We start from the raw sequence: 18282 nt of genomic DNA, 5'->3' as shown, positions 1-18282 counted from the left end.
CCCACCCAACTGACATTTCTCAGTCATCTTATTCACTGCCTCTGATGTAAAACACACTCTTTCCTCATGTCACACTCTCTAGGTTTTCCTCTTGCTCCCTTAAATGTTCCTCTGGGTTCTGTCCTGAACCCTTGAGTACTTGCCATTGTTAGCAACAATAACATAACTCCTTGGCAGGGAGGGTGTTCAAAACTACAAAACCTCCAGTAAGTCCCCAATACTGACTGGAGATGCCCAACACTCAGGCAGGAAACATGAAAGGAACCACTTCTGTACACAGTCAAGCTGCTTATTTACCCGAGAGCCCCCTCATACACTCCAGGTTGGAATTATTACATATGTATGAACCTCCAAGTCATAATTTACAGTCCAGTTACTTTGCTTAACTGTTAGATCTGTGCTCAACCATGTGCTGCCTTACAAGCATCTCAAACTTAAGTTCTAAAACTAAATTCACTTTATACCCCACTTCAATCTTCTTTTGGCCACTGTTTTTCTATTGCAGTGCATGGCACCCTTACCACCTAGCCTCCCACCTCAGTGAGTCTATCAACAGCTCTCATTCCATCATAGCATAAGTAAGTTCTTAACTTCTGCATGTTCTGACTGTCTTTCAAGTAAGGATCATCCATTATGTACTATTTTTGTGTCTGGCTCTTCACTGGCATTTTATTACATGTATCATTAGTTTGTTACTTTCTTTTTTTTTCTTTTTAAAGTGGTACAAAGACAGGTTTTTGACATATACCCACAAGTAGAAATTGCACAGTAATTTGTTCAATTATTTTTAATTAACATGTAGATAAGTAACACAAACACACATATACATTTTTTTAAAGAGAGAGTGAGAGAGGAGAGAGAGAGAGAGAGAGAGAGAGAATTTTTTTAATATTTATTTTTAGTTCTCGGCGGACACAACATCTTTGTTGGTATGTGGTGCTGAGGATCGAACCCGGGCCGCACGCATGCCAGGCGAGCACGCTACCGCTTGAGCCACATCTCCAGCCCCTAGTTTGTTACTTTCTATTGTTGAGTGACCTTCCACTGTATGCACATGCCAGTTTGTTTATCCGTTCTGCTGATGGACATCTGGACTGTTTCTAGTTATTTGGTTATTATGAATACAACTGCTATGAACATTCTTATATAAAGCACACTTAAGAATATTTTCATTTTTCCTCTAATAGCTAAAAATAAAAACTTCCAGATTGTAGATAAATGTCCAACTTTTTAATAAACTGCCAAAGAGTTTTCCAAAGTGGTTACATCCTTTCATACTCCCATCAGCAGCATATTCAATTCCAGCTGCCTAAATGATAGGTGTTTTGCTTGAATAACTTCACTTATGCCACAACCAGATTCACATTCCTTCAGTAATCCAGACACACCTTTACACACACACACACACACACACACACACACACACACACACACACAGAGACAAACACACACACAGTTTTAAAGAACTCTATATATGCATGCACTCCAAGCACACTGTTTTTTCTTACCGCATCCCTGATGCTGCTTTCTCATGGTATTTATTCATTCAACAAACATCCTGAAGGATGAGAAAAGGCTGGGCTGCCTACAGTGTTCTGGATAGAGAAAGCAGCATATAAGAAAGTTCCTCAAGTGAGAAAGAGCTTGGCACCTTTAAGGAACTAGAGGAAAGTGAGTGTAGTCAGGGGACAGTGAGCAAAAGCAGAAGAGGCAATCAGAGAAGTAGCAGGGGCCAGGTTATTCAAGGCCTGTGAACCACAAGAAGGAGCCTGGATTCTTTTCAAAGTGCTATGGGAAACCGTTAAAAGATTTTAAGCAGGAGAGAGACAGAAAACTCTTGGCAGCTCTGGCAAAAGCCGAATAGTGGCAGATGTGAACAGAAATAAGGAGGCCATGTTAAGAGGCCACCACAGTGTTCCAGTAGATGAGGGCAGCTAGGAAGGTAATGGCAGTAGGAATAAAATAAACGGAAGTCTTACTGGAGATAGCACTGACAATAACTGGGTGGACAATTAGAGGGTAGTAAGAGAAAAGAAGGAATCTGATTTGAAAAACTAGGTAGGTGGCTGCACCACTCATGGAGAAGGGAGCAGATGAGGGAAATTTGTGAGTAATGTTCAGTTTTGGACTTGAAGGAGCTCAAGACACCAGTGAGAATTCCAAGAAGCTGTACCAACAATGAATTGGAGAAGCTGAGAAAAGTCTAGCTAAAGATATTAAAGTGGACATCATCAGCTTATGGAGAATCATTACAGCCCAAGGCTACCCAAGATCACCCAGGAAGAGAGTACAACGAAAACAGAGGGTCCAGAGAATACCAATGGTTGAGACAAAGAAAAGGAACAAGGCACTGAGGTGAGAAAAGACAACCAACAGGAAGCACAAACTCCTTCTCTGAGAAGCCTCCAGGGACCTTTGAAGTCAGGATTATTGCCTGATACAGCACCTTGTATTCTGTCAGAGTCCTTCTGATAACCCTGTTTACCCGTCCTTCTCTACTGGGCAGGTATTTAAGGATATAAAATCAATAGCATCAGCAAGAAAGAGCTGAATGAGTAAGTACCATGAGTTCTAGTCCAGCATCCTGGCACACAGCACAATATGGAATGTTTGCTAACAGACAGCGACCATTCTGAGCACCACCCACCAGTGATGCATTCCAGCACATACTTTGCCATTTTAATTCCTTTTCCCAATAGCCTAAGGTTGCTTTAATTTCATTTTACAGATGAGAAAACTTATGGCTCAGACGAAATGCCCAAAGTCACTGTGAGAAAGTGATGCAGCTAGATTGAGGGGGCACATCCTCCTTTCCATATTCTGAAATGCTTCCACAAAGTGCCCATCACATGGACTCTTTACAGCAAGCGTGCTCTCTAACATTACCACCAAAGGGACACACCATCTGCCCCTAGGTAACTGGCCCACCACCTCACTGAGTCAGGGAAATGCCTAGTGAAGAACCTCTGCACTTCCCCAAAACCCTACTCTTGCCAGGCACAGTAAACACTCTCCAGGCTCCCAAAGCAATGCTTCACACTCAGGGCATTGTTGTTGTTGTTGTTGTACTGGGATACCCACTGGAGCTCTATCATTGGGCTACATCCCCAGAGGTGTGCACCACCTGGCCCAGCCTTACTTACAGCATTTCTAACTATAGAGACGACATTCAGGCTTCCCTGAAAATGAGGTTTGGAAGGAAAAGAACTTAGAACTACTGGGACCTTAATTCTTTTGAATTCTAGAACTCATTTTAACCACATTTCAGAAGGTGCCCTGACATCTAGAAGTCCTCACTTTAACTGAGAATTAATGCTGAACATGACAAAGATAGACTCTGACCATGCCATCCATTGTGAACCTAAAGAATCCACTAGGGCTAGGAAGCCACCACTACAGGTCTTTGTGAAAAATAACAATGACACAATTTTCTTTGTCCACACTCTGCTTTATATTGATGTGTCTACTCTCCCTTAATTTCTCAAGATTGGAACTACATGGGCTTTTTTATTTCCTAAGAACATTAGAACCCAAGGGCTTCCTTTTTCTACTCAGGAGCCACTGTCAGCTTTCAGTGCTCTGATGAGAGCCTGGATTGCAGCAGAAAGAACACTGACCTAGCTGGTGAAGAACAGGGTCCTATCCTTGATCCTGTCAGTGAAACACTGCATGTCTCTGAGAAAGTCACCGCCCTCCTGGTGTCAGATTTTCTGAGCTGTAAAGCCAAAGGGTTAGAGTAGACAGTTTCTTTGGTGTCCCCAGCTCTAAAATGTTGTAATCAGAGTATGGAAAGGGTGGGAGAAGGCATGCTGGATGCCAGCTGGCCAGGAAAGACAAAGGACGAACCCTTCTAGCAATGGGTAATGAACTCTGTCTGACCTGTACTACCAGAGCCTCTGCACAGAGTTACCCGTGCTTCCCTCAACATCTTTCCACTCAAGTTCCACTCAGTCACTTGGAATCCTCTATTTTAAGCAATACCTAGCAAAATGTCCTAAATACAGAAGTGACTAGTGTTTACTGGCTTCATGTGTAGCTTTAACAAAATACAATGATTGTAATATTCCAATTCAATTCTTCCAAAAAGAAAAATAAATACACCCAAAGGATGTTTCCTACCTTGCTTAATACTCACAAATTTTATAACATCTCTGCATTTTTAAAAATCAGGACAATTAAGTAAAAAAGCAGACAACATTCTCTCTTCCTAGCCTTTACAAGGTACCACTAATGATCTCCCTGAAACTCTTCTGATCAGGTCCCTATCCACAAACATGAAGACATAAACAGAGGGAAAACTTCTACCAGCTCACGTCCATCCTTCAAATTACCTTCTCTAACGGTTCAGGCAAGCAAATTATTTACTTTAATTCTGTTCTCCTTCATCCCAAGACCAAATTTGACTGCCCTGCTGGCAGAAAAACCTTCAGAACAAGGAACATCTTTGAGAACTCTCTGAAGTAGTACTGCGTCTTTTCGTCTTTTGTTTTTAAACTCTCTTCATAGCTATTATTACCACCCGAAATTCTTACATATTTAATGTCTGCAGTCCATCTCCAGAGCAGACTCCTCTATCTTGTCCACCACTGCATCTTCCATGCTTATAGCAGTGCCTATAAGCACTGGTTACTGAAAATCAGAACATACACAGAAGGACCTTAATCCATATTCAGGGATGTGACATTCAAACATGGAAATCATCTTCCCACTGGGCTAATATTCAAGTGTTCCATAGAACAGATATCCTTTCCTACAGAACCTAGATGTGCATATTGCAAGGAGGATATTTCCCCCAAGAGCTAATGTTTTCTCTTCCTTAAAGATGTTTTCTACATAAAGATGCCTCAGATAATAAGCCACAGACATACTAACAACTTATGTTACATAGTGCATCTTCCTGATGAGTGGTGCACACCACCTGCAACATCAGCATAGTTCTACCGTCCAGAGTCCTGTGTTTGTTGTCATGAGAGCCTTTTCACCCATACTGAAGGTACTATGGGTATTAAAGGACTTTAATACTCAGGATGTAGCTCAGTGGTAGAGTACCTGTGTAGCATGCATGAGGCCCTCGGTTCCATTCCCAGCAGGGGGGGTGTAAGAGGCAGGACATTCAAGAGCCTAATAAAATTATATTTGAATATGAAGAAAGCAATGACGGAAGCCCCAGGTAGATGTGATGATTGCTAAAGTACCATGAACACAAAGCCCCCAAGAGAAAGTGTGCTTAAGTCATACTGAGGAAAGGACTGTCTTTTATAAATATATGTATCAAGACCCATCTGGTCAAAGTAAGAGCAGCCACAATGTGATTCCTGTGCATTGTAAACCACTAATAGGAAGACAGACAGCATTTTATGTACTATATAATTCTTTTAAGTTGATATACAAGTTTTCAGCTCAAGACAGAATGGAAGAATTGGATATGAAAGAGAAACCTCTTACAGATTAAATCTCAGGCACACAGGCCAAACTGGCCAGGTAGAGGGAAAGTGAAAGTTCAGAAAATTCCCAGGGGCCACAAAAGTAAAAGCAGTCACAAAATCATGCTTTCCAGTATTTTGCCCAAGTCCAGGTTTCAGGTTCATCACAGCTTTAAAAAAAAGGCAAGGGGGGGGGGCAACAGGAAGATAAAGATTCCAGGACCACATCCACATCTACCACTAGCTGATTTTTGCCTTGAACGGGCAGTGAACTGTAACAGACCTGGTACAGGCTTTGAAGCCAAGAGGAGGGCTCCATCCAGACCCTGACTCTGACTCTATAATCTTTGAGGAAAAGGGAAGTTGAAGTACTTCTCAGGTCTGTTGGATGGCCATTGTAAGACAATTCAAAATACCTTGAACATGCAGCCGAGCATGGTTGGCGAATGCCTATAATCCCAAGGACTGGGGAGGGTGAGGTAGAAGATCCACAAGTTTGAGGTCAGCCTCAGTGACTAAGCAAGACTGTAAACAACTTAGTGAGACCCTGAGGGGCTGGGGATGTGGCTCAATGGTAAAGCACCTCTAGGTTCAAGTCCCCAGTACCAAAAAAAAAATCAAACAAAAACAAAACAACAAAAATCTTGGACAGAGCCTAGCATATGTGTTTGTGGAGTTTGTTTTGATTTGGTTTTGTACTGGGGACTGAACCAAGGGGTGCTTTAACACAGAGCAACATGTCTATCCTTTTTTAATTTTTTTTATTTTGAGACAGGGTCTATAATTTTGTTGCTGAGGCTGGCCTCAAACCTGTGATCCTCCTGCCTCAACCTCCTGAATCACTGGAATTATAGGCATGCACCACCACACCTGGCAGTTTTTTTTTTTTTAATACAACTGTTAATATCCTTTCTATCTATATGAAGATGCTGAACTTACCAAGGGCCTAATTCTAATTTTCTGGTCAAAACAGATGTGATCATGCCAACTATATTTCCTTTTATTTTATATCATTAAGAAAAAGGTATATCGCTAAGGTTACAAAACCTAAAAGTTCAAGTCTCCTAACAGTTTACTTAAATTTAGCAGCCTTCTCTCACATACATACACACAAATTACCTCAGTAGAATAAGTTTTATAATTTTCCCCTATAAGTTATAAGCGAACATAATATATACATGGGAATGTGATAAGTACTTATAATTTTGAGTAACTATGGTTGTTTAAACCTAGGGTTTGAGTAACCAGTAACTAAGATTGGTTTAAACTGCACACAGTCATAATTCAAATCCTAATAGAATAATTGCTTATTTGTAAAATTTCAATAATTCGTCTGTATAACCATAAAAAAAAAAGTGACTATATGATAAGCCTGATGTTAGCACAAAAGAAAACCTCTACCAACCCATCTCCAAAAGTGTCATTATGAGCACAGCTTCCAACCACCCTAAGATCCTTCTGGAAACCATGCGGACTGAGTAAAAAAAGTGAATCTAAGAAAGGCATATTACACCACATTAAGTACATGTCCCTCAAGTATCACTAAAAATTTAAGACAAGACCAAATTTGAGGTTGGTCTAGAAGTACTTACCAGTCAAAAGCATGGCCTGAGGCCCTCACACACCATAAAATAAGTGAAACTAATTGGGGTTCTTCAGCATCTGTGAGGCGGCATCTTGCTACCATTAAGGGATAAATCGGGGATGCAAATAATTAGTGCACCCTGAGGTGACAGTTAATTCCTCTAGCCTACCATTTCACAGGAGATTTTATGGATGCCTACTTCACCCCGACTGAGAATACCAAAGCTGGAAATTTCAAAAGCTAGCCAAATGTCCCACTGAAAGAACTTTAAATAAGATGTCTCTACAATCCCCAGCAAAGAAAGATCTTCGAACCTACAAAGACCCTGTTGCACACTAGCCACACTTGCAAAGTATTCAAACATTCTCTGAATTTTTTTTCTGAAAACTCTTTCATAAAGAAAAAAATATATAAGGCGGACTTGGCATACAACAGAATAACAATACGGTACAGTTTCTGTTCTGAAGCACAGAACAGCACCTGGGATTTGAGGAAAGCCTACCCTGGCCAACTTTTACGCTCTGGTGGAAAAGAGGCTGGAAGCTAAAGGGCAGGGTTTTTTTCAAAGCCAGGTTAGGTAGAGCTAGTTTTTCTCGAAAAGTTGCCTATGGACAAGTGAAAGCACAAAACAGGCAAGCCCCCAAAACAAAACGAAATAACGCCAACCGAGGCATTCAACGAATGGGGAAACGGGGCCTTGGGAGGGGCGGTCACTTGCCCTGGGTTACAGTTTATTTGGTGGTAAAGCTGGAAGCAGAGTCCTGGTCTCCCAGGTGGGAATTCAGTGGTTTCGCATTCACCAAGCTGCCACCCCACGTGAGGATGTTTTATAAAACTCTTCACTGAGGCTGTTAACATAAGGGTCCAATTATCATTCAAAGATCAGCCAGTTAGATAATAGCTCAAAAATTCCATCCATTTTACAGCATTTACCAGAGTCATCTAATCTCCTAGGGCAAAGGAAAGCAAAGGAAAGGGAGAGATCCTGATTTTGACCTGTCCCCTAAGGGCAAACCACAAGGAAGGATAGAGACGGAGCCGAAGCCCCCACCCACAGACCCAGGAGGGTGGCCGCTCCTCGCCACCGCCCCCCCAACGCACCGAATTCCACTCCCACCGCGGCGCACCCCCGACGTTCCACCTCCCGCCGCAGCCCGAGCGGGTCGGCAACTCGCCCTCAACCACCGCTCGGCCCCGAGAGGAGGGATGAGGCGCTCAAGCCGCAGGTCCGCCAACGATCCCGCTCGCAGAGCCCGCGGCGGCGGAGCGGGGAGAGCCACAGGAAGTGTGTCCTGCGCCCGCAGCTCGCGCCCCGGCGGCTGCCTGCCCTCCGCCGCCAGCAGGCGAGCAGCAGCCGCGTCCACATGGCTTCAGGTGTTCCAGGGCCGCAGCCCGCGCTCCGTCTCCCGGGCGCCCCGGCGCGGCTCCCTCCCGCGCGGCCCCTCCCCGCGCGGCCCTCCGCCCCGCCGGCCTCGCCTCCGACCCGCGGCGAAGCGCCCCGGGTCCCCCCGGGACGGTCGCGGGCCCCGGCTGTGGCGCGCACCCCGCAGCCCCCCGTTCACACCCGCCGCTTTTGCACCCAAGGCCGCGACGAGCAGGTACTCCTCCCCGCACCCTCGGGCTGTCCCGGCGCCGCCGGACCCCTCGCCCCGGGCTAGGCCGGGCCCAGTCCCCCGCAGTCCCGGGCCGGGACAGTGCCCTCATCACCCCCGGCCCCGGCGCGGGCTCCGGGGGGCTCCCTCTCCCAGGTCCAGCCAGGCAAGGAGCCCTGCGCCGGCCGCGAGGGCAGACAGCTCGGCCCGCCCCGGGCTGACCCCTCCCCCGGCCCGGGCGGCGGTTACCTGCGGGAGCCCCCCCGCCCCGTCCCTCGGCCTCCGCCGGGGGCGGGAGGGGAGGGAGCGGCGGTGGCGGGCGGCGCTGCGCGGGGTGGGGGTGGGGGTGCCTCCGCCGCCTCCAGCTCGGACGCCCGGGCCGGCGGCGGGGCGGGCCGGGGCCGCAGCCCCTCGAGGCTCGCTCCGGCCCGCGCGCTCGCTCGCTCGCTCCTCGGTCGGGCACGCCTCAGGGTGGGCTCCCCCGGCGGAGGCCGCGGCCGCCTCGCAGGGGCCGAAAGCGGCTCGGCTCGGGGTTTTTTCTCTCCATTCTCCCAACACACAGGAAATAACAGAGCGTCAGGTGACGGCGCGCGGCCAATAGGGAGGCTCCGGGCCGCGGCGCGCGGGCGGGCGGGCGAGCGCGCGGCGGGGCGGGGCGCGCGGCGGGGGCGGGGCGCAGGGGGCGGGGCCGGCGCGCGCGTGCCCACCCGCGTGCGGCGGCGTCGAGGCCAGCGCGCGCCGCGCGGAGGCCGCCGAGACTCTAGCGGGGCGGCCGGGGTCGCGTGGGGTGGGCTCTAACACTGCTGAGCGCAGCACGCCGCCCGCCCGGGGCCTTCTTCGGGGTGGCCGGGAGCCAACTTTCTGGGGAGTTGGTGGCCTGGAATCTCATTGGGATTTCTGGAGTTCCCTGGAGCCTCCAGTGCCAGAGTCGCGCCTTTCAGCAGCCTGGGGAGGCCGCGGGAGAGGGCCGGGTCTCCTCCCCGCAACGGTCCTGCCAGCCAAGCACCCTTGGCCCTGGGGAGCCCAAGGCCGTGCCAGGCCGGCCTGGTTTTCTTGCCTCAGCTCCATGGCGCCTAGTTTCTTTGGACTTGCTCCTTCTGAGCCTTTTTTTCCTCCGCAGTAAAAGCGAGGGGCAGCAGGAGGGAGACCGGGCTACCTACCTCACCAGACGCTCCACAAATGCCAGTTGACTTCTCCAGCTGCGGCGTTGAGAAGCTGCAGTGTCTGGCAGGCCGGACCCAGCGTCCACGACAGACTTGGGAGACTTGCAGTGCCTCTACCTCAGCCCCTGCCCTGCCTTCTTTGCAAACCTGATGTGTTTATAGAGCAGAAGAAGGGCTTGACGTATTTTTTTTTTTCCACTAAGAAAATCTGTTGTAGAAAACCACTGTGTTTATGGTGGTGCCATGAGACCTTCTAACAAAGCGAGGCCAATAAGGATGGGACATGTTTGGAGTATTTGTATCCTGCCTCATACTGGCCCAGTGACCTGGCCAAATTCTCTCTACTTTGCCTCTGTCTCCTAATGGTATAATGGGAAGGAGGAGAGTTTGAATTAGATGTCCCTAATGTGAGCTAAAATAGCTGATTTTTAGGCCAATATCTGTTGTAGATGTTAGGGAAGTATGTGGCTCCCTCTCCTGAAGCAGCCCCGCTTCAAAGTACATTAGGACTGGAAAAGTGCTTCTGGCAGCAGATGAGGCCTGGGGTACCCACTATATTTGAGCTACTTAGCTCCCTGAGGCCGGGATTTACCCTTTCACCTTTCACCCCATTTGGCCAGAGCAGTTAATGCTTTGCTTTGCCTCAGGCCACCCAGGGAGGGCCTGGAGTAGTTCTGGGCACCCTGGCAGGATGTGGTTGGGGAAAACAGTGATTTCCCCTGGCTTCTGTCCAACCTGTCAAAGTGGGGGACGGCTCCGATGCAGGTCAGGACTATTCCTGGGGATTTGATTCCCAATATCTCCTGCATGCCAGGCAGGGTGCCAAACTCTTCCGGGGCAAAGCTGAACAGGCCACCAGGCCCTTCCCTCTAGCTGTTCCCATTGTTTGTCTGTGAGTTTCATTTTCAAATTCTCAGGCACAATGACTTTAAAAAGAGCAATGCCTGGCTTCAGCCTGGGTCAGGGTTGCAGAAGCAAAAGTAACAGGACTCAGCAGGCTCACGCCTTCTGAACAAAAATAGGAGAAGCAGAGGAGCTTCCTGAAAACCGCGTTGGGGGCACCCTTGTCTTGAGAGAATTCACAAGGAAAAGGGAAGCCCCTTTCCTCAGCCTCCAGCCCCATCATCCCTCCTTCACTCATTGGTCTAAGGGTTAGGGGATGAGGATAGGAGACCGGCTTCAACAGAGCCCTATTCAAGAAAGAATGCAACAGATTGCTGGGTCCAGGCTCTTGGGCATTTCTGCCTCCTGAGATCGACCCTGGCCCCACTTTTAGATCCTGCTGGACACTGCCTAGATGACTTCTATCTGGAAACTACCCAGTTCAAGCCAAGTCTTCTGGCCTCTGGTGACTTTCCCTTTTGGTATCATTGGGAGGATATGCACAAGCATCATGGACAACAGACAGAAATGTGTTACTCTTATGCTAGGTGGTCACTTCACCTCTCTGAATGTTGGTTTTTTTCACCTGTAAGATGGGGATATTATTATTCACACATAGGTACTATGGGACTCCAAAGAGATTTGCATAAAGAATTCAGTACAGTACCAGGCACATATTAACAGTAGCTATAGTTCCATGATGTGGACACAATGTGACACAGGAGCCAACTGAGGCTTAGAGGGGTTAAGTTACTGCCCAGGGTACTACAGTATCAGAAGCTCAATAACTTCCTCTTTGGTCACATAAGTATCTCTGTTCTTTTGTTGTTTCAAATGTATGGATCCTGGTTTTCCTTTAGACTGTATACTCTTTAAGGAAAAGACAGTAGATCAGCTGTTCTTTTTTCCCCCTGCTACTAACCCAGTCCACTAAAAAAAAAAAAAAAAAAAAAAAAAAAAAATCTTATTGAACTTGAATAAGTATCAATTCCAGAAGCAAAATTAATCCTTTCCCTCCTCCTCTGGCTCAAAGATGACTTTTGGAAACCCATGTCACTCCTTTTATTACAAACTCCTCTGCCCTCCTCCAGGCGCCTGGGCCACTCCGGGATTACAAATGGAGCCTTCTGCCTCTAGGTCACTGATTCCGCTACCATCTGTCAGCACCGATTGATTGAGTAGACTGGCCCTGCTCTGCAGATCAGTGACTTGTGCGAAGTGAGCCGGGGTGTTGGTGCCTTCGGCAGCAGGCTGATGTTCTTCCTCTCACTCACTGGCTCTTGAGCATGCAAACAGCCCTCACCTTTATCCTTCACCAGCCCTGGATCTCCTTCCCCTTGGGAGGGGCCAGCTGCTCACAACCCCAGCACACCAAGAGGGAAGCCTGAAAGCCCTGCTTCTCAAGCCTGAGCCCCAGGCTCCGCTCTCAGTCTTCCAGAAGGTAACTCACAGAAATCTCTGGTTAACAGAGAGGACACTCCACACAGCATCCTGCTGGGCCTGTCCCAAGCCAGACGTTATCCCTGGTAAAGTGCAGGGGTGGCCTGGTGTGGAGCTTTGTGGGCACCCTCTCATTCTACCCCAGCACCTGCTGTTTGTGAAGCTCCTAGCCCTGAATGGGGGGGTGAGGGGTCAGGGGAGACTCTAATGCTGGGGGTAGGGGTGTCCAAACAGGGCCAGGGAATGCCAAGATTAGACATGTGGGCAACATCCAGCAGCTATGCCCAGGAGGGCTGTACCCAGTACAGAACCCTGAAAGGTATTGTATCTGTGACACACTTGAGCATGAATGTTTCATTAAGTATCATGGTGACCTCTGTTCATCAACTTGCCCCTCCATCTGCTCTCCAGAGCCAAAGATGTGGCTCCCACTGATCACCCTGCGTGCTTGGTGCACGTCCAACTCTCCTTCTAGACTAAGGATTTGTAAGGCAGAGATACCTCTTTGTCTGGTGTGAGGCCTCCTATGCAGGGTAGGGCACTGTGTCCACAAAATGACATGTTTATGATGACAATACAGAGCAGGGAACTCCAAGCTGACTAAGAACTGGGTGCTGGACAGATTTCCCTTTGTCACCCCAGTTAATGTTTGTAACAACCTGACGCGGTTGGTACTGATGTCACACCCCACTTTACAGATGAGACCTCTGAGTGCAGGGAGTTTAAGTAACTGTTCCTGAGTCACATGGCTTGGAAGAAGCCTAGCAGGGCTAGAACCCAGTCCTCCAGAGCCACCTCTTCGCCATGAACTCCCTAATACTCAGTAAACACAGGCAAGATGGGCATGGACATGGGCAGTTGGTGGGTCCAAAAGTCTGCAGGTGGACAGGGAAAGAGATGCCAGAAGACAGCAGGGTCAGCCCCAGTCTCTCCCCTCCAGTGATGTGTTCAGGCCTGGAGATGGGGCAGCCTGGGGGCTGAACTCTCAGGCCCCATACCTGGAGGACCTGGCCTGCCTCACAAATAGTGGCCACTGTGCCTCAGCCTCCCCCCCGGTGAGCAGACCTGAGAAACTGGAGACCTCTGCAGCCAGGCAGCAGGGGAAGTCACCCTCCACCCCTGGACACTCACTGCCTGGTAGCTGGACTCTCCCTAAGCAGCTGCTGGCATGTTGGTGCCAACACAGGTCACTGAGCTGGGGACCAGCCTGGTCTCACTAATGTGTCATTTTCAGTCAAATCATTCAATGGCTCTGAGTCTCAATTGCTTCATCTGTAAATTGAGATTGTGGACGAAGGGCCTGGTGCTGCCAGGAAGTCAGGTCCCCCATCTGGGTGATGCCACTCACTGGCTCACAGCAAGCTTTGAGGCAGAGATCATTGTCTTCATTGTACAGAGCAGGGAATGGGTGCACAGAGAGGTTAATAGATCCATCCCAAGTTACACAGCTAGCAAAAGGCAGATCTCAAATTTGAACTCAGACTTTTGGCCCCAGAACCTCCAAGTTGCTCAGAACACTACAAAGAGTTAAAGATGAAATGGTGTCACAATAGTAGTGGCAAAGTCACATGCTAAACACTTCACCTGCATTAACCCGTTTAATTCTTGAGTAAAAAAAACTAACAAATACAGGTATTTGTCTTAACGTTCTTGCTTCATTTTGCAGATGAGGAGACTGAGGCACGGAGCAGTGAGGAGGAATCAGAGCTGGAATCTGAACACAGGCTAGTGGGCTGCAGAGCCCCTGCATCTTCGCTTTATCATGAGATAACAATAGGGAGGTTCCTTTCCATTGGGATTATTTCTGCTTGAAAGCACAAGACTTTTAGCCACATCATTGTCTGGGCTCCACAGGAAGGCAGTGCCACATGCTGAGGCATGCTGGGAAAAGACTTTGTTCCATCCTGTTTTGTTGACATGCTCTTCATTTTTAAGCCTGAAACCCAAGCTTCCTGCTAAGATTTCAAATCGTGGAGAAAAAACCCAACCATGATAATGGCCAGGACTTCCTAAGCCTCCAGTGTGCCCTGTGCTTGGGGCTCCAGATATGTCATTTAACCTCAACCTTCACAATGACAGGAGCAGCCCCCAGAACACAGCTGGAGAAACTGGAGGTCAGAGTTGCTAAGATGCCTAAAGGTACGCAGCTATTGAGTGGTTTTACCCTTAGGTCCTTGTCCCTGGATTCTCCACTCTTGACCATGGTTGCTGCCTCCCTACAGAGGGAGACTGTTCCTGAGCATTGACAGAACTGTTTCTGCTTATCTTCTGCCACAGGCTGGCCCAGGATGCAGGTGTGGTGTGGCCCTGGATGCTGCCTTCTCCGACAGCGGGAGCTGAGAGACAGGGATGCCCATGCTCCCTCCTCTCGCTCCCTCCAGTGACTCAGGATAGCCACCCTGCTGTGCTTAAAAAGGCACCAGTCTTCTGGAAGGAGCCCCACCACTGAGGATCCTCATCGATGCCTGTCTCCCCACCAGCTCCTGGGGATAATCGCCAGAGCAGGTGTGCCCTGCCTCAGGACCAGCACAGCAGGAGTGGGGGCTCCTCCGACCCTCAGCCAGTCCTTGACTACAGCCTCTTTTCCCAGCCCACCCATCCCTGCAGCCGACTCATTTCCACCCCAAACCAGCTTTGACCTTACTCTCCCTGGATCAGTGGTTTTCAGTGGGTGCCGAGGACGTTTGTTCCTGTCTTGGAAGGCAAAGCCCTCTTCTGGCTCAGCTCACCTTTCCCACCTTCACTCCTGCCTCTCAGTCTGTCTCTTCGCGACTAAACAGACTGTTCCTGTCCCGAGCCTGCCTGTCCCCAAGGGAGAAATGTCCTTTCCTTTTCTTTACAGATAAAAGCTACCCTCTTTCACATCTTACTCAGATGCCACCTTCCCCATGAAGCCCTGCCTGTGTACTCATTCATTTACTCAACAAACCCTCACCGAGCCTGTATTACATGTTAGGCATTGGACCCGGTGGCCCTTGTGCTTATGACCCACGGGGCTACAGGATGACGTTAGAAGAGAGTGCCTGGCAGAAGCACTGCATGGGCAAAGGCCCTGAGGCAGGAAGGAGCAAGTAAATCTCCACAAAAGGGAAAGAGGCCAGAGTAATAAGAGAAAAGAGGAACTGGAGATGCTGCTGGGGCAGGGAGGAGCAGGCCATAGGGGCTCTGGGACTTCATCCCAGGCCAGAAGGAGGATCCATGGATTCTGAGCAGGGGAATCAAGCCAATAATCATTTCTAAGCCATCTTGCCTGCTGCCCTGGGGCAGACCTTCTGAGAAGCCCAGATGCTGTGTCAAGCCACCCCTGCACCCCAGTCATCTGTTCATTGGAGTGTTTTTGCATCCTTCCTCCTGGACTCTGTGTGTGTGTGTGTGTGTGTGTGTGTGTGTGTGTGTGTGTGTCTGTGTGTCTGTGAGAGAGACTGACCCATGGCCTCATGCATCTATAGGCAAGCACCCTATCATTAAGCTAAATTCCCCAGCTCTTTTGAAATTGTTTTATTAGGTGTCCAAACCGGCCTTGATCCTCCTGCCTCAACCTTCCAAGTCAATAGGGTCACAGGCATGAGCTCTCCAGAGCAGGGCTAAACCTCTGGTCAACGGGCCTTATCCCCACCAGCCAGCCCAGTGCCCAGCCCAGGGAGCTGTTCAAAAACGTAACGAACTAATGGACAGGATGAGCCTAAACCAGAACTACCTCCCCCCCCCCCCCCCCGGGACAAGGCAGCCTGAGGAGGCCTTTCATGTTCTCCATAAGTTACAAAGTTCAGGATTTTAGTGAAGCCCCAACTCAGGGAGGCCTTGGGAGCAGAGCTGACATAGCATTGATGTCCACATGCAGTCAGCACACAGCATGACACCACACAGGACCTGCCCATGCTCATCACGTGAAAGACCAGAAACAAAACCAAAAGATTTCACAGTTGTAAGCAAGGAGGAGCAGAAGCTTCCAGGCACACAACATGCATTTCACATGCAATTCCCACAGAGTCCGCCCTGGGAGGGGGGGGCAGTTACAGGTCCATTTTACAGATGAGGAAAGTGAAGCTCTAAAATGGAAGGTCCTAGCAAGGCATGCAAAAGCCAAGACTAGCACACAGCCTAAGTTCTGGCTGTGTATGGTCTCTGTGGGATTAAGAGAGTTTTCCAGAAATTTCTTTTAAACTGTTTTAGACTGACATATTTCATCAGATGTCTGTCAGGCCAGCAGTGGGAGCTAACACACCGATTCTCAGAAGCTCAGAGGCTGTTCTCCTTCTTCGGCAGATTCACATGCTCAGCCCCCCGCCCAAGCCTGGTGGCTTAGCCCAGGCACCAGAGGAAGCTCCCTGGGCTTGGGTTGGCATACTGCAGGTGCTCAGTATAGTGGGTGAACGAGGAGAATCTGAACTGGCTTGAGAGAACCACAGGGAGAATATTCCGGTAGCTTTCCCACGTGCTGGGCAGTGCTGAGCACATTAGCCACGTTAACCCCATCCTTCTCAGGATGCTGTGAGGCGACTGCAGTGGTGGTCCCCAAACACAGGTAGAGAACCAAGCTCAGCCCAGGGAGTACTCAGCCTGGGATTCCAACCCCTGGAGTGCCCGGAGGCAACCCCATGCACTGGCCAAGTGCAGGTGGGCAGAAACCGTGGTCAGAGGAACCGTGGCTTATACTCCTCAAGGACATGCCAAGTGGGGTACCCCCATGCCTGATGACTGTTCCTTCCATTTTCAACACATCTCTGAGGCAAACAGCAGCAACCCCTGCACGGCGCCACCTCAGCCCAAGTTTTGTGTCTCCCCAGTCCCCTCCTCTCGTGGTGGCCTCTGGGCTCCCACCTTTATAACCTGCTCAGGTTGGGTGTGTAAAGAACCTTGAACAAACTCCCTAAGCTCTGGGGCCCTCAGCTTTTTCGTCTGTACAGCAGGAACACTGACATCACCCGTGGGGGGGGGGGCTGCATCCCACACACTTTACCACCTTGCGCTAAAGGCCATTTCTCTTAGGTGCCCCGAGAGGTGGAACTGTTCGCCTCAAGAGCCCCAGGCTCAGGGAAGGGCACCCCCAATCACCTACCCCAGAGCAGTGGGTGGGGCAGGGGTGAGCTGGTTCCAAGATGGTAGTGCTGGGGAGGGAGTGAACTTCCGGCTGCATGGGCTCCCTGCGGACACCCGCCCCTGGGTATTCCCTGCATGCAGTACATGACAAGGTACTGGATGGCCCAGGGCCCTCAGAATGCCCCCTGGGGACCACCCTGCTGCCAAACCCTCTGGGTCCCCACCCCAGCCTAGGTGCCATGCTAGTGGGACTGGGAGAGCACCGTGAGGGGCCCCTCTGCAGGCTGCCTGCAGTGCGGGAGGAAGGAAAACCAGGGGGCCACCCCACTTTTGTGGACACCGTCCAAGACATTCAGCAACAGGAGCATCACCATCCCTTAGAGCAGCAAGGGACCTAAGAGGTGGACAGACCCAAGACCCCATTATATGTACCGGGAAACTGAGGTCCAGGATGGTGACTAAAACATGCTTGAGGGCTGGGTGTGTCAGTGACTCTGCCATGTAAGAGGGGTGCCTGGCCCCACGACTCATCTGCAGTGGTGGGTGGGCCCTCCTGGCCCTCAAGACTCTCCAGTCCTCCACCATCCACTGGTCTGCCCACACAAACCAAAGGCACAGGTTTAGCCTCATCTGGAAAATACCAACTCCCTGGGCCTCTTTTCCTGCATTCTTTCAGCTCCGGGATGCCCAGGGCCCCACCCTGCTCACACATAGCTCAAAGCAGGGAAACCATTAAAAAAGCTAAGATGGGTGGCTAGACACTGCCTGCCCAACTCAGTAATGGTTTCCAAAATCTGAACTATTATTACCACCAGCACAATAATCATCCCATTTTACAGCCAGGAACCTGAGGCATGGAGGGACTATGGCATTGGCCCACAGATACTAGGTGCTGAGGCTTCCCTGTGCGAGGCTGCCTTTTCTTAAGCTAACAACATTGTGTGTGTGTTGGGGAGGCACGGGATTGAACTCTGGGGTGCTCTACCACTGAGCATCTGTGCTACACCCCTAGCTTTTTTTATATTTTGGGACAGGGTCTTACTAAGTTGCCAAGGCTGGCCTTGAACTTGTGATCCTCCTGCCTCAGCCTCCCAAGTAGCTGGGATTACAGGTGTGCACCACCCTGCCCAGCTAAGCTTCCTATCAAGTGCCCCCTA

General features: G+C 49.7%; 1 protein-coding gene and 1 long non-coding RNA gene across 13 annotated transcripts in view; one reads left to right on the top strand and one right to left on the bottom strand.

The window, feature by feature from the left end:
* Nucleotides 1-18282, bottom strand: part of Tcf20 (transcription factor 20) — a 174504-nt gene that overhangs the window by 83121 nt on the left and 73101 nt on the right. For 5 of the 11 annotated variants that reach the window (XR_013440201.1, XR_013440202.1, XM_078052628.1 and 2 more), the window contains exon 1: nucleotides 8850-8983. The exons of 5 other annotated variants lie outside the window; for them this stretch is intronic. The gene's annotated coding sequence lies outside the window, so the exon portion shown is untranslated. Of the gene's footprint in view, nucleotides 1-8849; nucleotides 8984-18282 lie in introns of those variants that run through there. One more of the 11 variants, XM_078052630.1, reaches the window with a different exon arrangement.
* Nucleotides 7964-14954, top strand: LOC120887274 (uncharacterized). 2 transcript variants are annotated; one of them, XR_013440203.1, is made up of 4 exons: nucleotides 7964-8606; nucleotides 9721-12086; nucleotides 13752-14224; nucleotides 14363-14954. It is a non-coding gene; the product is annotated as an uncharacterized LOC120887274 (long non-coding RNA). The 2 variants fall into 2 exon arrangements; XR_013440205.1 differs by lacking the exon at nucleotides 7964-8606 and adding an exon at nucleotides 9055-9180.

The sequence above is a fragment of the Ictidomys tridecemlineatus genome, chromosome 6, assembly GCF_052094955.1.
Source record: "Ictidomys tridecemlineatus isolate mIctTri1 chromosome 6, mIctTri1.hap1, whole genome shotgun sequence".
Lineage (NCBI taxonomy): Eukaryota > Metazoa > Chordata > Mammalia > Rodentia > Sciuridae > Ictidomys > Ictidomys tridecemlineatus.
Note: the sequence above shows the minus strand (reverse complement) of the source record. Positions and strands in the feature narration are given on the sequence as shown.